This window comes from Gorilla gorilla, chromosome 19, assembly GCF_029281585.2.
Source record: "Gorilla gorilla gorilla isolate KB3781 chromosome 19, NHGRI_mGorGor1-v2.1_pri, whole genome shotgun sequence".
Lineage (NCBI taxonomy): Eukaryota > Metazoa > Chordata > Mammalia > Primates > Hominidae > Gorilla > Gorilla gorilla.
Window position 1 is genome coordinate 94,643,409 of NC_073243.2, and position 19,887 is coordinate 94,663,295.

Consider the following 19,887-nt stretch of genomic DNA (forward strand, 5'->3'; position numbering starts at 1 on the left):
GGTGGTGTGGTAAGACTGCCTGGAGGAATTCCAGGATTGCCCTTACTCTGGCACAATTCTAGCAGAGGCTTATGTGTGGATTTGATATCCAGTGGATCATTCTGGGCCTCATCTAAATTCCAACAAATGATCTCACCCCGCAGAATGCCCCCAAACTGCACTTACTTTATTGAGATAAACAGGGCTTATGTTTGTCCTGTGTTTCAAATGCACATGACTGCATCCCTTGCCTGTTCTTCTCTTCTACTAAAATCTACCTTCATGTTATTCATGCCTGTGTTGCCCTGACTACAGCTCAATTGGCTTAAATGCTGTATTTTTTGAAATAGCTCAGAGCGTGTATGTTCTCCAAGTTCTTGGGTCTCCTACACTTGGCTGTAGAATGTTTTTCAAAGCTCAGCAACCTGATTCAAGTTGCCTAGAAAGCTTTTAATAGTGGCTTGTTTCTCAGGCACACTGACACCGTGTTCAATAATCCGTGGAAAGCCCATTTTTTTGCTTCTTTTTTGGCACAGGATAACTGGAACAATCAGATCATGTACTTAGTTGGCATCACATCGGAACAGATTTGCTTCTTAACCTAGAAAAGAAATACGAATATCTCGCTAATTGACTTGAAAGCTAGAACGTGTGTTCATTTCCGACATCAGGCAGGTTTCTCATTGTTTATGTAAATCTCAAGGCATCTATCCATAGGCTACTAAGTTTCAGGATATAGACAAGTCATTACAAAAACCTCTTACACATTGCTCATCTGTATGCTTGTCTATTTTAAGCTAATATAGTGACTTCACTTTGAACTTTCTTTCATCATACTCCCACTTTTTCCTTATGATCTCTAGATAGTGCAAAAAACACTGAGTCTGTACTGAGTTATTTTGCAATGTAAATTCCATAAGAGTAAGGGCTGTGCTTCCTTTATTGCTGTTCCTTCCATACCACAAAGAAGACGTTTTACTGAGAGCCAAAAAAACGTCATTATCTTTCTCAGGAGTGACTGTGGATTGCAGAGCAATTCTACTCAGATACCTAGATAATAATAGCTAAACACATTTGTTAAGGGCTTATTATATTAATAATATACTAATAGGCACTGTTCTCATATTGGTAGACAGACATACATAGATATTTTTATATGTAGATATGTATGTATATACACATATATACAACTGATTCTCATTATTTGTAGTTTTTATGTGCCGTAAAGTTGCAACAAACACTAAATTAGCAAATATTGAACTACTGCTCCTTTGGGAAATACACAATTAGGTTCCTAAGAGCATCTGGTCACAACATTTTGATTAATCAATCAATTCATAATTGATTTTATTTTAGTTGTGTTTCTTATTTAATGTATAATGTTGATTCACTAACATTAAGCTCAACAGCACTGTAACTCATGTCTGAATGACGTTTCTCTGACACACATATTTTCTCCATAAGGGCTCCATCATAGACTTCTTGCCTTTAGGAACACTAGACAAGACATGAGCATTGCACATTGCAGTGGGGGGGGTGCATTTTAGACATCAAAATCACCCACAAAAAGCACGGAAATGTGAAAACGTGGCATTATATATACAGAGAGAAAAGGGCCCTTGTTCACAGCATGAGAGCTGAAACAAGAAGGCAGAACATATAGTTATTTGAGCTCACTGGGAAATGGGCGTCAGGCAGTTCTCAAATGTTTTGCTACATTGTGCATATCCACAAATGATCACAAAAATGCCATAAGAATTGACTGATTAATTTGGAGGTTTGAAATAAATATTAGCAAGTAGGCAAAATTGCAAATATGGAATCTATAAATAATGATAAGTGACTGTATGTGTATAAGTACACACATATATACATGTCCAGAGGAGGGAGTGTGTGGAGATATTTAATGCTGAGGCACATAATACTGCTATCCCTATTTTATAAACCTGAGGCAGATAATACTGCTATCCTTATTTTACAAATGGAGGGATGGAAAAGTTAGGTAAGCAGCCAAAAGCTATAAAGCTGGAAAGTCTTTAAACCCAGGGATTTGAAATCCAGAGCATGTCTATCTGATACTCAGTTAAGAGTTAACGATTAGTTTTTGTTTTGTTTTGTTTTTCTTTATTTTCTAAATAAACAAGTATTTATTGAAATACAACATGAAGGCAGGAAAGTACACGTAGCCTAAGTGTATCCTTGACGAATTTCACTGAATGAAGAAGCCCAGGCAACCAAGACTGAGATCAAGAAACAGATCAGATACCCTTGAAGCCTCTTGGGGACATCTTCCTGTCACCACCACCCCACCAAGGGCAACAACTGTCTTCACTTCCGAGTATTAATTACTATTTAAAATAAGATTCACACCTAGTACCTCAACCTTGGTTTCTAATGCCATTCTTCAGTCAAAGGAACCAGGGCACCTTGGAGAAATGGCTAGCTCTAAGACTGAAGCAGGAACACCTAGGGCATCCTATAATGCCAGAAAACAAAGAAGTGCTAAGTACTAGTCACAGTAGCAAAATCATGGAGTCAACCTAAATGCCCATCAATAGTATACTGGATAAAGAAAATGCGGGACATGTGCACTGTGGAATACGACACAGGCATGAAAGAAGAACAAGATCATGTCCTTTGTAGCAACATGGATGGGGCTGGAAGCCATTATCCTAAGTGAACTAGCACAGGAACAGAAAACCAAACACTGCATGCTCTCATATACAAGTGACAGCTAAACATTGAGTACACATGGACACAAAGAAGGGAACAACAGACACCAGGGCCTGCTTGAGGGTGGAGGGTGGGAGGAGGGTGAGGATCAAAAAACTACCTACTGGGTACATGCTTATAACCTGGGGCTGAAATAATATGTACACCAACCCCCCAAGACATGCAACTTATCTATAGAGCCAACCTGCTCATGTACCCCTGAAACTAAAAGTTCTTTTCATAAGTGCTAAGAAAAAAAAGATCCACAATTATGTGTCAAGAAGACAAAGGGGCCAACAGAACATGCTCCCAATGGCTAACGCTGGCACAATTTGGGCAAAAAGATAAATAAAATCTTTTGGATTATAACTCAAAACATAACATGAATACCCATGAGTCGATACTGATGTAAATAAATGACTGAAAAAATAAATAAATGGAGAAAAATAGACAAATCTCCAGTGCAGAAGAATTCCAATATATAATCTGCCCACAAGAAGGCGGAGAATAACTCTCTACTCCTTAAGTGTGAACTATGCATAGTGGCTTTCTTCCAGAGAATACCGTTCTCCATTGCTGCCCCAACTCTGAAGGCAATATACTCTTTACTGGCCTATCTTTAATGACTTGCCTGTGGAGAAGAATTCAGGTATACTAGAAATACATCAAACTAAGATTCAGAAGACCTGAATTATTGTCTTAATTCTGACACATACTATTGGGTTAGTCACAAATTCTGATCCTCTTTGCAAAATCGAGGAGAAAATTCTCTTTTGTCTTTGTAAGTTCTCATAATTGTGGTTATATGTACAGGCTCTCAAGGCTAAGTTCAAATACCAACACTGCCACTTACTAGCTTTAGGCTCCTAGATAAGAAACTTGATCTCCTTCCATGTTAATATCCTCATTTATAAAGTAAATAGTAGTGCCTACATTCATGAGTTTTTATGAGGAATAAGTTACATGATACATAAAATATGTAGCATCTGATGTAGAAAACAACCAATATATACTAGAAGCTAATAATAATAACAACAATAATAATATGCCTCCCCTTGGAAATCTACTCTGGTTCCGAGCATCGCCTTCTTCAGACAAGTCTTGGTTTAACAGCAAAAAGCTCTTCTGTGATTTCTTACGCTTTTCTGGCTTCTCAATCCCCCATCTGTTGGACTCATATTTTTCTTTAAATATATGGATACATTTCATTGACTGAGACTTGAGGTCCCACTGGCCTAGGATCATTTTTCCCCTAATCAGTATCTTTGCAAATCCCTACTCTTGCTTCCTTATAACTCAGTTTTACAGTGTACTCAGAGGGCTTTCTCGGGTTTCCTAATGCAGCATTCTATTTTTATTTATTTTTTTTTTTTTAGATGGGGTCTCACTCTGTTGCCCAGGCTGGAGTGCAGTGGCGTGATCTCGGCTCACTGCAAGCTCTGCCTCCCAGGTTCATGCCATTCTCCTGCCTCAGCCTTCCAAGTAGCTGGGACTACAGGCGCCCACCACCAAACCTGGCTAATTTTTTATATTTTTTAGTAGAGACGGGGTTTCACCATGTTAGCCAGGATGGTCTCTATCTCCTGACCTCATGATCCACCTGCCTCGGCCTCCCAAAGTGCTTGATTACAGGCATGAGCCACGGCACCCGGCCTAATGCAGCATTCTTAAAGAGCCCATTGTAGTGCCCAGTTTGGTCATAAGCTCTGACTGGGGAAACTGTAGTTTCTTTGAGTACACAAATAACTCTATAATTAGATTTCAGTCACACACATGGCAAACATCTACATATAGATCTTTAACACTTCATATCTAGAAAGAGATTGAAGAAAAATATTGAACACACCCATTTCTTTACAAATAATGCCAAGTGGAAATGTAATAGCTCATTATGGGCCTTGACTCAGTATGTAATTTCTACACATATGTCATATAGTAGACAGTAAATTTAAAAAAAAATAAACTGAAATTCAAATGCTAAATTCATATATACTTTACTTTTATATTAAAAAGTTTCTTAGTTAAAGGTTCAAGGTAAGCTTTGAATCCTCTCCAACTGAGATGCAGACAACTTTGGCAGGCAATCGTGAGCTCCTTCAATCTCTACCTTCTCTCCCGCATGAATGCTTGCAAGCCAAATTTCCATCAGCCGGGCAATTTCACAAGCTTTGCAAACTCATCTGTGTTCTTATTAGTAGTCGTTATTAAATGTTTACAACACACAAAAACATGTGAACACCTATGGAACATCCATTAGTTTAAAAAAGCCAAATGGCCAGTTGCAGTGGCTCACGCCTATAATCCTGGCACTTTGGGAGGCCAAGGCAGGTGGATCACCTGAGGTCAGGAGTTCGAGACCAGCCTGGCCAACATGGTGAAACCCCATCTCTACTAAAAATACAAAATTACCCAGATGCGGTGGTGCACTCCTGTAATCTCAGCTATTCGGGAGGCTGAGGCAAGAAAATGGCATGAACTTGGGAGGTAGAAGTTGCAGTGAGCCAAGACTGCATCATTGCACTCCAACCTGGGCAACAAGAGCAAAACTCTGTCACAAAAAATAAATAAACAAAAATAATTTAAAAAGCCAAATGTTGATAATGAATTAAGCCCCACCCCATGAGCTCCTCCCCACCCAACAAGAGTATGAAATATGTGAAGAGGTTAATAGAAATTATCCTCTTATAAAGATGAGGAAATATAAGGTGATGTCTGGTAACGTGCCCAAAGTCATAATACAGCAAATGGACATTCAGTCACAAGTGACTATAAAGAGATATTCACAGCCAGAATTTGTGGGACAAATCATGAGCAGAGTAAGTCCAGAGGGTGAAGAGAGAAACAGGGCTTTAAATCAGAGTAGGGAAATTCTTCAAAATAAGCAGTGTATGTTATTACTTCACAGTATGTGGATTTATTTCCCAGATTGTGACAATATGGGGAGACAGCAAGGCCAGGAAAACCCTGGACTTTGAATCCAAAAACCTGAGTTTGGATATCTGCTATACTTAACTAATCAAACGTGACATCAGGAATGAGTCAGAAAATGTGGTAATGTATCAGTTAGCATTCAGCTGCCAATAGGGGCGTCAGCACAGTTAACTTTTAATTATCTCACACAGTGAAACTCTAGGTAAGTGGTTCCAGATTTGGTGCAGTAACAAACTGATGTTATCAGAGATGTAGGCTTCTTCTTATTCTCCCTTCAACCTTTGTATCATTTCTCTATCTTCTATCATCCAAGATATGCGATGAATTTTTTTTTTCCCCTTAGGCTTACTGCCTTATGGGCTAGACCAAGATAGCTGCCACAGAACCACAATCATTCTCTGGCAGAATTGCATTCATGGCAGGAAAATAGGGCAAGGGGCTGAACCAGGGAGCTGTCTTTTTGCACCTGACCCTTTCCACAGAAAGAAACACCTTTCCTAGAAGCCCCTAAGTGGAATTCTCCTTAGATCTCACTGGTAACATGGTTGCCCTGAGGTGCGAGGGCAATCATTTACCAATCCTTGAAAAATAACTTTTCCAGGAAGAAAATGAAATGATTCAACTGCTTGATATTCAGCTAACAGTACCCATCAAGGATATCCCTTGTTATTAATGGAATTGTGTGTGAATTCATGTCTATACTTGTATGCACACAGTCACACATGTGTTTTGCTCATAAAACAATTGGGACACTTATGCCCTTTTAGCAGAGTGGAACAAAGTAAACGTGAACAGAGATTTCTACCCTTTTCAAATAAATTAAAAAATAAGGCATTTTAAGATGACTTTAGAAATAATTTGCTAGTAACAATTACTCTTAAATGTTCCTTAAACTTTACACATGTGCTTAAAAATAATAAAACTATGTAGTAATCACAATTTTAGTCATATGAGTCTTAACAGGTTTTGTAACAATCACTGGGGTTTGACTACACCTGTGATTAAAGCCATTTTTAGTTTTATTTTTGTGACTTATTACACTATTTTTCAGTGTTTGCTTTTTAAATAATTGTTAGAGGAAATATATAACCTTTTATAAAAGTAATTTTGGGTATAAACTAATTTTTTCTCCTTCCAATTCAGACATTTTGTTGCTATAGAGAAAATGAATGCAAATTACCAAAAAGTTAAGTAGCTAATAAGCTTAATGTCTACTGGGAATGAGGAAAATTATATTCCTCTTATAAAAAGGAAAAGTTATTCACCTCTGCCAAGAGGCATAGAGATATATAATACTCACACATAATACTCACACAGAGATTTGCCTAAATTGACTACAGACCATTGTAAGAAAAAAAAAGACTCAAAAAGATAAAACCAGAAGATGGGTAAAGATAAATCTCTAGTTGTTTCAAAGACCTAAGAAATACATGAGACAAAAGCCCAATGACTTGGCAAGTAATTTCAGGGACTTTGAGTGCCATATTTCTTGGAGAACAAGAACTATACTTCTAAAATGTCAACAAATTATAACAGAAATAAAAGTAAACACAGGTTAGATTAAGCAATGGTTCATCATGATTAAGGATTAATGATCACACCTAGATATTGATTTATTTAAATGTTGTACACACATTGATCTTTGAAGATGATGTAATATAATGCTGCTATAAAGAGTTGCTCTTTTTTTATTGGTTCTTAAAAGAAAGATATAAATTTAAGTGTTCAAAAGTCTTACTAAAACTCCACACCAACTGTCCATGGAAAGCAACAGTTCCTAACTTGTTCCCTTTTATGCCTCCAGCATCTAGCACACAATAATATTCTTGGTAAAATAGTATTTTTTTCAATTGTATATTTTGATAAAAATAAGCCATTTCGTTTTGGTAAAAATAAAATCACAAATATGAAACTGCAGTTCACTTGAAGGCAAATTGATAGAAATAAACTTTCAGTGGTAAGATGAGAGATATTAACACGTAATGGAAAGCTGCAAATATCTCCATAGCCCAGGAAAAAATGCAAAAAGCTATTGAGTAGCCAGGATCTGTTACTCCATAGAAGAGCTGTATCTCTTTATGCAACATTTAGCAATATTTCTAAGCAACTACTTACCTGATTCTTTCAGAATCATTTAGATGGAAACTTCAGACTCTTTTCCCTTAAACTTGTATGTAACTCCCTCTCAAGAGGAGAAAACCCACCCTCCTCCATGAACACAGGATTTAGAAGGAGAAGAGACTTCCTGTTACCTCCTCATTGCTTTTCCAAAGCACAGCTCCCCAGCCTTGAAATAAAAACACCTGTGTTGAGGCTTATGGTACCCAGCTTTACAGGTCTCTTCTACCAACTGCCTGACTCTCTCCATGACATTTGCGGAAGATTTGAATATCTAGTAGCTGCCTGCTTTTCTTCTCTATCACTGTTCCTGAAAACGCTGCAGATGATATCTGTGTCTTAAAAGGGATGATTGACCTGGCATTAAGTACTTACTACCCTTGAACTTCTCAACTGCAGACTTTACCTCCAAAGCCCACTGTGCCACCCCATTCCATGGCAACTGTAGGGTGTGGCCTTGGCTCTGAAATCTTCAGCTTTGCCTTATCACTGCAGGCTCGTAGTCTCCCCTCTCACTCCAAGCTTGAAATCCTTCACTGTTGCATTCTCAATTTAAAAATCTGGTCTGCACCCTCCTCTCAGCACACAGAGCTCTCTGCAATCTGTCCACTGTCCGTTTGTCTCCCCGCATTTCTTACCCCACACAAACAGACTTGCCCCTTTCAGACATCCTGAAAGACTGTGTTTCCAGTGCGGCTTTGAGCTTCCAAAGTGGTGCTTCTTTTGTCCTGCTTTTTCTCTTTTAGTTTACTCCTACTCAGTCCTTCAAAACTGGTCTGAAAGTATTCATTTCTGTTAAAAGCCTTTCCATGTTCCATCTGTGCAGTCTGCTTTATTCGCTCCTTCTTCCGGCTCCCAGAATATCCTTTATATAACTCCTGGGTACACTCGCTAAGGCCAGGAGGATGTCTTGCTCACATTAGTAACTGCAACACCTGGGACAATGTCAGGAAGATGGTAGCTAGGACAAGCCTTGAGGATGTTTTCCAGAAAATATTAACACCAGAGAAACTGGAAAAGAGGACATAATTCCAAGTTTAAATTTTTTCTACTGTACACTTTATACTGGTTTGCTAATACCGTTAGATATTTTTATTCACCCCTAGATAGTGGTTGCATTTTATCCCCTACTGAAGACAAACACTGCATGGTTACTACACAACAGTATGGACAATCTTTGAAAGTTGAATAGAAGATGATCAAATGAGGTTAAGCTTTCAAGTTGGGAAAAAGGGAGAAAGTGGGAAAAAGTAAGTATTCCTATAAATTTTTTAAGTCAACAAACATAATTATTTTTGTTTCTTAAGGGCTATTCTGAAAAATGTGAAGAAACTCACCACTTGATTAAATTTCAGTCATCAACCGAATTATTTAAAGCAAGAAATCTGAGTTTGATTCTGCTTTCATAAAAGAAGCAAACCAGCAAAACAGGTCTTTTAGAATTACTATATTATAGTAGTTTAAAATAGAAATGCAGCTAGTGCATTTAACACTTAGTCTTCTTCTCCTTATCTTAGTTCTTTAAAATCATCACCAGTGCCCTGGTGGTTGAAAAATTGAGCTGTAACTCAATCTGTGCCATTAATGGCAGAATCCTGGGTCAGTCTATTAACCTATTTTGATCTCAGTTTCCTCATTTGTAAAATGAGGAGAAGAGAGTGGATGAGTGATTTTTCAAATGTTTTGTTAATTGACAGAACTCCCTTCTTTTTCCCAAAGGAAATGTTACCAGGAATCCTGAGACAGGAAACCTGAAAGTCAGGATGGAGAAGATTCAGCTTCCCTCTCTCCCTCCAGGCACACCCCAGAATTCTGGGAAAGAGAATTGGAAAACTGGCTCAGAGGGTCCTATTTTGAGTCTTTCACAACAATCCTGGCAGGTCCTGGAGTGGACCTGCAAGAAAGGATGAAACGAGGGCAGGTATGCTAAGCTGATAGCCCACCTTAGCTCAAAGGGAAAAGAACACATTTTTCCTAGTTGTAAGTCTGAAAGTGGAATGAGAGATTAGTCCTGAGATAACCTTGGAAGAATCTGTCCCCACCTCCAGGGTTACAATGTTGACTCTTTGAATGGTATTTCTGCCCTGCATCTTAACCTCCCTGGAAACCCCTCTGCCTGCTCTGATCCCTGAGCCCAATTTAACCTCTGCCTCCTCATCTTCCTCTTAACCCACCATATGGCTCCCAACACCCACAGTTTGGCCCACGATGCCTTCTCTCTATGACCCACCGGAGCGGGCAGCCCTGATTCAGGAAACAGGGGTTATAGTTACTGGAAAACAGATGCCTCAATGGCAATAGGACAAACTTTGGAACAAAGGAGCTCACGGGTCCTTTACAACCTAAAATCTCTAAATCTCTTGCATTGTCTTGCTCAATTGAAATAAGCCGGGGCTTTGTGTTTCCTCTCACCCGCATTCAAAGAGCTGGTGCTGATGACACTTGATTTTCCTCACTCTTCGTTCCTAAGGCAAAGTGAGAAAATGCTTTCAAAACTAGCTCTAAATTTGGATCATTTTCACTCTTTGGAAAAATATAAGAGAGAGAGAGAGAAAGAGAAAGTCTCACTTTCCTACTCCTACAACTTATTTTAAAATTTGCAGAGGAATTCCCACAGAACTCCTGCAGTTAAAAAAAAAAAAAAATCTATTAGCCTGTAAAATGTCCACAAATTCTTCGGCACCCAAAGCCTAGCCGGCAGCTGGTGCCCCACGGCTATTATTATCCCACCCTGGGATTCACTTGTAAAAGCCTCACACACAGTAAACAAATGTCAGAGAGCAAACACAAAGCTCTCTCTAAACTCAAGACATTCTAATTCTTATCTGTTCACTGTCTAAATGTTTACCTGTCCCTTCAATGTTCTGGGCATCTCAGCTGTCAACTAAAAGGAAGAAGCTGAGCCAAAATTAACATAAGTAGAGAGTTGATTTGGGCCAAGCTTGAGGATTGCCGCCCTGGAGAGTATTCAAGTGGATTTTTAAAGGAAAAAGAAGAAAGCAGTTCCTGAGTTGTTTACCAATAAATTATGTTAAAATAACATAAGCTGTTGATTGGTTATACATTGTTCTTTGTATTGCAAATTCCAGCAACAAGAAGATAATGTGTTAGGCAGCTAATCTGGAACAAAATGCCTTTAAAACATTACCCCCAGGCAGGGGTGCAGGGTGGGGAGGGAATGATTGAAGTTCCATACTTCTGTCTCTCTGGGCCTGATAAATTTCTCATACCTCACGTAGCTCAGAACGCTCTATTTTTCTTTCCTCACAGACATGTGCCTTAGAACCCTGTATTTTGAAAGTGAAAAGACAAATAATGCATTCCAGGGATCGCCGAGGTGATCTCCACCCAGCCCCACTGCAGTGGCCTTGATCTTTTTCAACTGACCCTCCTCCTTCAAAACCATCTCCTGGGGCCCAGCAATCTATCTTCTGAAGGGGCTAGAGATGCAATGGCTTGAAACTGCAAGATCCCGGACTTCCCGTCCTAATGACATTTTGTTGGTGTCCATTTAGTTAATACACAAACAGGTAGGGAGGCAGTTAGTTGTTCTGCTTGCTGGGATGATGAAATAACAGACTCTTACTCCCAACTTCCCCTTGCTAAAGTGCTAGCTCACCGCAGGACTCATTCGGCGCCCCGTGGGAGTGGAGAAAGGGATTACCTGTCAATAATACATGAGCACAGAAAGCCCTAGAAATGTGTGCCTAAGGCCAACTTGAAATGGGGAGTGGGGGAGAGAGAAGTCACTTGACGACACAGAAGGGAGAGAATAACCCCCATTCTGCTACAAATTTTCATTCAGCAAACACTTCTCTCCTCCTGGTCCTTCCACCTGGGTAAATTTCACATTAGCAATCCTGAAACAGCAAATACAGCTCTTTCTAGAAAAAGGCAAGGGAGGGAAAAGAATAAAGTGAATCCGGAGAGCATTGATCGTGTGTGAGTGAGTGAGTGTATGTGTGAATATGAGAGTGTATGTTTGTGTGTATAAGTGTGTGAGTGTATATGTGAGTTGGCATCTGTCTCTGTGAGCGTGTGATTGTGTGTATGTGTATCTGTGTGTGGGGGGGGGGTTTATCTTTATTTTTACTTCTTTTATTCTTCAACATTGTTGTCTCACAAACTGCCCCCAGCAATGATTTTTGTTCTGTGAAATCTAATTTTCAATCTTTTCATCTCAAGGGTGAGGCGCAGCATAACTTCCACATCAATTTCCCAATATTTCAAGGGATACGTGACTCTACGTAACACTTTTCCAGATCACTGAATTTAACCTTTTAACTCAAACTCTCACTTTCAAATGAAACACGTCATATATTATAAACTTATTTTCCTTCCTTAGTAAAATACACAAACGTGATTCAAAGTTTTCTTGATAGCTGAAGATCATAATTCTGAGCCACTATTTCTTTATGCTGTAATATAATCAGCCCTTCGTGGGCCATGACGTGTAGCATGGTGACTTTCTACACAGCAAAATAGTTCCGGTTTTCTTCTCCTCAGACCTGACACCCCCTCCTCCCTGTCACTGCCTGCTAGTCACTGATAGCCTAAGAAAATTACAGTCTCCATCTGCAGCCAATCAGCCACCACACTTGTACCTTTCCACTAGGCTAGGCTGCTTTTATTTTATTTTGACTTATTTTATTCTGTTTCTGCTCCCTTCTCCAAGCGTCCTTCCCTTCACTTCTGGTCTTTCAGCTCTCAGGCTGGCTCTGGCTGAAGGCTGTGTTGTTTGGTTCTGCTCTGATAAGTGACAATTTCACCACCTTGAGGTATTTAGGTCCCAGTTCTCGTTTTTTCAGTTTTTGTTTTGTTGGGGAGTTGTTTAATCCTAGTTCACTTCACTGCTGGAAATACTTTCTTCCCCTCCCTCGATACCTTCCAATTTAAGGTTTGATGCCATTCTGGGAATGGGAGATGGCCCCAAAACTGCCTCCGATGATCCAGGCTCTGCAGTTATTTCCAAATAGGAGATAAGGAATTGACAGTTGCAGAAATTGGAGCTGGCAGCACTTCCCTAAAAATACATTAACTCCAAAAAGAGATGAAATAGGCATTTTGAGGGATGAACTCAAATTTTTGCTCTAAAAATGAAAATCCTAATATATAGGATAGATAGGAATTGGATTCAGCAAACTATATGCTATACAAACCTGAAAGTTGCCTCTAATTTCCTAACTGGTAACCTCAATTCTATACTCATGGGCACAGAGTCCATTCCCCAGTGGTCTCAACTCACTTTGGGACCAGACCGTGTTTACCTGCCACAGTTAGAGAACGATCTTCCCAGTCTTGCAGAGAACGATCTTCCCAGTCTTGCATTTCTTCCTTTAGAGAAGGAAGAGCTGAGGTGCAGCCACCTGTTGCACCTTCTGCAACCCTCAAGCTACCAAAACTGTACTTGACAACAGTTTGTTGAAAAATGGACAGAAGTGCCAAATATCCATTTGTCTATTCAAATGTCCAAGCCAACTTCCTAGTGAAATGTTGGTTGCAATTGCATTTGAGTTAAACTTTAGAGTAGGGGGGAAAGAGATGTGTACATTTCCATATTTCAGTTCCTTTAAATGCTAAATAGACATCATGATATTCAGTCAGTCCTGCTTCCTGAGGTTATTACCAGGCATACAAAAGAAATACACTGAACTATTTTAAGGAAGTGCAGAATATGTGATATTGAAGTATTACAATATAATACCTTAATTAAGGAGTTAATTTTCTGTTTCCTCTAATGAATATAATCAACCACTACCTCTTTGTTCTCCAGTCCATCACTTAATTAATCAGTTCCTCCATGCAAAGTGAACATATTCTGGTCCCTGAATAAAATGGAGAAATATTTGCCGTAGTCCGTCAGCCTCCAGGCACAGCTGTGTGGAGTTATCCACATCCACAGCCTCCCCTTGCTGGGGCACCGGTAGTCCATGGTTAATGCAGCCCTGGCTGACTAGGGGAGGGGCTTAAGCTTGATTCAGACGGGAAACGCACAGATGGTTTTCCCACTTATCTGTCAAAGAAAAACCACATTTCATTCTCCCCAGAAGGTAATGCTGCTTTGTAAGAAAAAAAGTGTGGCTCATTTCATTGAGACTAAATCTGCAGGCAAAAAACTGAATGAGTCAACCATTAGCATGTGGTCAGGAATTTGACTACCAAAGCCAGCACTGGTTTGTCATCACAATTGGGTCAGTAGATAGAAAACTGTCAGGCATTGAAGGAAATTTTGGAAGGTAAATACATTATATACAGTTCTAAAATATTAATACTACAAATTTCAATAAGATCAGCACCTGAAAAAAAATCTTGAATAAGCATTGAGTAGAAGAGTCCAGTTGTGAAGGGCTTATAGTAAATGACAAGTGCAGATTCTTCTAGAGACTGTGACCAAGATAAAGCCCTACCACCAACCATGTCTGGGGTCACAAAAGCTGGGTTGCTCAGTTCAACCTCCATTATCTGATAATCCTAGTGATGCTGTAACAATGTACCACAAACTGGGTGGCCTAAACAACAGAAATGTATTGTCTTACAGTCCTGGAGAATAGAGGTCCAAGATCAAGGTACTGGCAGGGCTGGTTCTTTCTGAGGGCTGTGAGACAGAACCTGCTCAACGTCTCTTGCCAAACATCTGATGCTGGGTTCAAACGATTCTCTTGCCTTACAGAAGTATCATCCTAATCTCTCCCTTCATCCTCACATGAGGTTCTTCCTGTGTGCCCAATCTATGTCACCAAATAGCCCCTTTTGTTAAGGACAACAGTCACCTAGGACTAGAGTCCACCTTAATGGCCTCATCTTAACTAACCTGCAAAGACCCAATTTCCACATAAGGTCACATTCTGAAGTACAGGGGTTTAGGGCTTCAACATATGAATTTGGGGGAGAAAGGACACAATTCAACCCCTAATATCTACCCTGGGTGTCCATGCTAAGGTCTGAGGGAGGAGGCAAGAATGCTCATCCAGCTAGGAACCTGTTTGCCAGCTGATCACTGAGCATGCATAGGAAGACAAAGCTAAAACTGAGACAGAGAACTGTGTGGCTAGATGGAGTTTGTCAAACCCTAACTTTGGTTTAAAATCAATGAGTTGGCTGGGCACTGTGGTTCACGCCTGTAATCCCAGCACTTTGGGAAGCCGAGGCAGGTGGATCACAAGGTCAGGAGTTTGAGACCAGCCTGACCAACAGGGCAAAACCCTGTTTCTACTAAAATACAAAAATTAGCCAGGTGCATACCTGTAATCCCAGCTACTCAGGAGTCTGAGGCAGGAGAATCGCTTGAACTCCAGAGGTGGAGGTTGCAATGAGCCAAGATTGTACCACTGCACTCCAGCCTGGACAACAGAGTGAGACATCGTCTCAAAAATAAAAAATAAATCAATGAGTTTATTACATTTCCATATTTAGAATTTGATATGGTTTGAGTCTGTGTCACCACCCAAATCTCATGTTCAGTTGTAATCCCTGGTGTTGGAGGTGGGGCCTGGTGGGAGGTGATTGGGTCATGGGAGTGGTTTCTCATACTTGAGCACCATCCCACTGGGTGCTGTTGTGGTGATAGTGAATTATCACAAGATCTGTTTTTTTAATGGTGTATGGCACCTCCCCCATCTCTCTTCCTCCTGCTCCAGCCATGTAAGACAAGCCTGCTTCTCCTTCACCTTCTGCCATGACTGTAAGTTTCCTGAGGCCTTCCCAGAACCTGAGCAGATTCCAGCATCGTGCTTCCTATGCAGCCTGCAGAACCATGATCCAATTAAACCTCTTTTCTTTATGAATTACCCAGTCTCAGGTATTTCTTTATAGCAGTGTGAGAACAAACTAGTATGGGATTCATCTTTACTTCATCTGAAGATGAAAATACATTCAAAATAATATGCAAACCTCTTTCTACTTACTTCCATCATAATCCTGCATAGGTCAACATTGTTGGGTGTTTTAGACAAAATATTCAAGAGAGTCAGCAAGGCATTGGACACAAGCTCTTTACTCAGAACAGAAACAAAAAGGAAGAGCTTGTACCAGGACTTTATTTATTTCCTGTCTTCAAACACACAAAATACAGGTCCACTGAAATTGAAAACATTACCAAAATATTATTTTGCATTCCAAATAAGCAAGGGGTAAAGCTCCATCCCTCCCACTCCCTTGAGTGTGGGCAGGACATACTGACTCACTTCAAAGAAAGTGAAACATAGTAACTTTACAGTGTACACAGCTGGTAAGCATGATCTTACCCAAATGATCAAGGACAACATCGCTAGTGATAAACCACGTGTATGTCATGTAACTCCGATAAGATGTGATGAGAATGGTGTTTTGCCCCTGTGTTACTCTACCCCGAAACCCATAACCCGAATCTAATCCTAAGAAAAACATCAGACAAGCCAAAATTGAAGAATAGTCTATACCACACTTGTCCAATACTCTCAAAACTTTCAAGATGATGAAACACAAGAAAAGACTGAGAGGCTGAGTGTGCTGGCTCATGCCTGTAATCCCAGCACTTTGGAAGGCCAAGGCAGGTGGATCACCTGAGGTCAGGAGTTCAAGAGCAGCCTAGCCAAAATCATGAAACCCTGTATCTACTAAAAAACAATAACAAAAAAAAATTACAAAAATTAACCAGGTGTAGTGGTGCATGCCTATAATCCCAGCTACTCGGGAGGCTGAAGCAGGAGAATCACTTGAATCCGGGGGACAGAGGTTGCAGTGAGCCAAGATTCCAACACTGCACCCCAGCCTGACAGAGTGAGACTCCAGCTCAAAAAAAAAAAGACTGAGAAACTGTCACAGACCAAAGGAGGTGTGACAACTAAATGCAACGTGGTATCCTGGTTAGGATCCTGGGATAGAAAAAGACATTAGGAAAAAACTAGTGAAACTTAAATATAGGCTGGAGTTTAGCTACTAGTAACGCACAAATGGTGGTTACTCAGTTTTGACAAATACACCACAGTAATGTGAACTGATAACATGAAGGGAAAGCAAAGCTGCAAGAGAATTATACAGGGACTGTCTGTGCTATCTTTAGAACTTTTCTGTAAACCCCAGATTTTTCCAAAATAAAAAGTGTATTACAAAATATATATAGAGAGATAGATAGATAGATAGATATAGATGTGTCATTATGAAGCAGAACATATCAAGCCTTGTTTTCTACCATATTCAAGTCTAAATATAAACCCACATTTAAAATTCTATGTATAACATAGAGTCCGAAGTATAATACTTTAAATTGGAAAGAAAAAGTAACAAGATGCTGCTCCTTGTTTATCTTATGAAGACTTAGAATTTTCCTGCATTTCAGAATGTTCAAGGGTCATGGTCCATGTCAGGCAGGATTATTCCTGACACAAACCATACTGAAACTCCCTGCTCATAAAAGTGAACCTCTTATTCTTGAGATAATTCAAAAGATAACTTCTATCACATGCCAATGTTACCCAACCTGAACCAAACAAAAAACATCCTAGTGCAGTTTTCTGCCCCAGGTCCTGAGAGAATCTCGGTTTAATGACTTACCATCAAAGTTAGCTTTGGGATGGGGAACGATGTCAGAGACTTTGCCTGTGTTTTTCTTTGAATCTCAAGTACTCAATTTTCTCACAGTTATTCAAAATTTAAAGCTCTGGTTGTTTGGATTCAGTAAAACATTTTGTTTACATGTATATGAAGAACTCAAAGTAAAAAGAACTCATTTCAAAGTTCATGGAATTTCAAAAAGAAATAAAGCAGACATCCACTGTGAAGTCATTGCATGATAAACTAAGAAAGCATCCTGCTCCAGACCAGGGGAAAACGTACTATGTTGAAGGAATATAGAGAAGAAAAAGTCCTTCTACAGAGAATCGACCCTATTACCTAAACCAAGCAATAAACTTTGAAAAACCTTTGAAGCTAATTTCCACGGCACCTCAGCCTTTCCTGACCCCACAGTTCAGGAGGAGTTCTCTCTTGACCTCAGCTTCTTTGTTCTGTTCAGGCCTTCAACTGAGTGGAGGAGGTCCACACAAATTAGAGAGGACAACTCATTTTACGTGATCTACTGATTCAAATGTTAATCTCATCCAGAAACCCCTCATAGACATACCCAGAATCATGCAGAGACAAATATCTGGGCACCTTGCGGTCCAGTCAAGTTGACACATAAAAGTAACTCCATGCCACTCCTCCCATCAGATGGTGAAGCCCATTCCCCCTCTCCTTGAATCTGGCCTAGCCTGTGACTTGCTTTGACAAATGCAACAGAGTTGAAGTGGTGTTGTGTGACTTAAGGGATCTTGCATCTCCCATGTTTTGCACTTTTAGAAGACAACTAATATGTAAAGAGTCTTGAGTTGGGCTACAGAATGATGAGAGAAAACATGGAGAGAGAGATCTGGCAAGCCCACAGACATTATAGACATTCCAGCTGAGGCACCAGGTGTGGAAAAACTACTTCAATTCTAGAGCAGTAATTCCGGCCAGCAAATGAATGAAATGAGGCTGACTGCTGAGCCTTGTAAAGAAATTAGAGTCAGGGAAAGTTCTGGTGGACTTAAGTCTCTGATTCTAGCCATCTAGATGCACTTTCTCTTTCTCCTGTTACATAAGATATAATTGTTTGCTTCTAATAAATTTTCCCTTTATTTTTAAGCTAGTTAATGTCACTTTAAAACAAATAGGTCTGGCAAAGTGCGGTGGCTCATGCCTTTAATCCTAGCACTTTGGGAGGCTGAAGTAAGCAGATCTCTTAAGGCCAGGAGTTCAAGACTAGCCTGGGCAACATGGCAAAACTTTGTCCCTACTAAAAATGCAAAAATTAGCCAAGCATAGTGGTACACACCTGTAGTCACAGCTACTCAGGAAACTGAGGTGTGAGAATCACCTGAGCCCAGGGAGGCAAAGGTTGCCATTAGCCATGATCATGCCACTGCACTCCAGCCTGGGCAACAGAGTGAGACTGTCTCAAAAAAAAAAAAAAATCCTGAATAATATTTGCTTCAAGAGTCATTATGAATAGGTTTATAAATTTCCACCCATTAATTTTCCTTGTAGAATGTTCTTCTAAGAAAACAGGCAAAATCCTGGAAAAAAATGTGTGCAAAAAATCAATGCACAGCAATATCTGTCTCGTTGCAAAAATAAAAAATAGATAATCTAGATAGCCAGCCATATGGAAATTATAAAATAAATTATATCATCTTTATAACCAATATCTTCAAGATAGTTTGCTATTTTAAACATAAATAACATTTATAACAGTAGGTTTTAAAAAATAAGGGTAGATTATATGTACAACATGATTACAACTCTTCTAAAAAATATGGAAAAAAGTCTAGAAGGAAATAAACCAAAATTACAGTGTGAATAATATATGCTAAAGCTTCTGGCTCCATTTTACATTTTTATAGCAAGCAATCATTGGAAAATTGTTAGAAAATTAGTAGTTATCAATTACATAAGTTGAGAATATGGCCTTTTCTGTTTTCCTACACTCAGAAGTCTAGGAAATTGATGGGACATTGTGGTCATGGAATTGTTTGGATTCATTCAGTTGAAATTCAACTGAATTCATTCAGTTGAAATTCCAATTTCTTGAATTCTTAACCATCATATAAAGATGCAAATCATAGGCAGTTCACTACTCTTTGGTATTCAGTTAACCTATTTGCACTTTACAGAACCAAAATGCAATTGAGATCACTACTGAATGAGGTTCACCTTGTCCACCCCATTGTTGTCTCTTAGTCATGCAGTTAACCACCTAGGGCAACAAGTTTTTTGATGTCCCATAATCATTCCATTGGAGTAATTACATGTTCTCAAGTTCCATTTTTAAACAGTAATTCAATGGAAAATGAAAACAGAAATTCAACAACTTAAGCCAGTTTTCTTTTGCCATATGCTTGGACTACTGGATAAAATCTTTTCATCCACCAATCATTAATAACTTCCAAATTATTGAAACACTCTTTAGAATTATTTAATATTAATACAACATGCTTAACATTGTATTTAAAAAGAAAAAAGAAAAAAAATGAATTCCCACCCAGTAATTACTACTTGTGACTCATTACCCCAGAACAGACTAACAAAAGAAAATGCTTGACAATTTTTAAGGAGACTCAAATTGCTGCTGTAGAATTATTAAGATAG

At 39.4% G+C, this 19,887-nt stretch overlaps 1 long non-coding RNA gene across 2 annotated transcripts in view; it reads right to left on the reverse strand.

The window, feature by feature from the left end:
• LOC109023833 (uncharacterized) overlaps positions 1-8,568 on the reverse strand; it is a 47,852-nt gene extending 39,284 nt beyond the window's left edge. For both annotated transcript variants that reach the window (XR_002003288.4, XR_008672977.2), the window contains exon 1: positions 7,738-8,568. This is a non-coding gene — a long non-coding RNA (uncharacterized lncRNA). The remainder of the gene's footprint in view (positions 1-7,737) is intronic.
• Between the last annotated feature and the right edge of the window lie 11,319 nt (positions 8,569-19,887).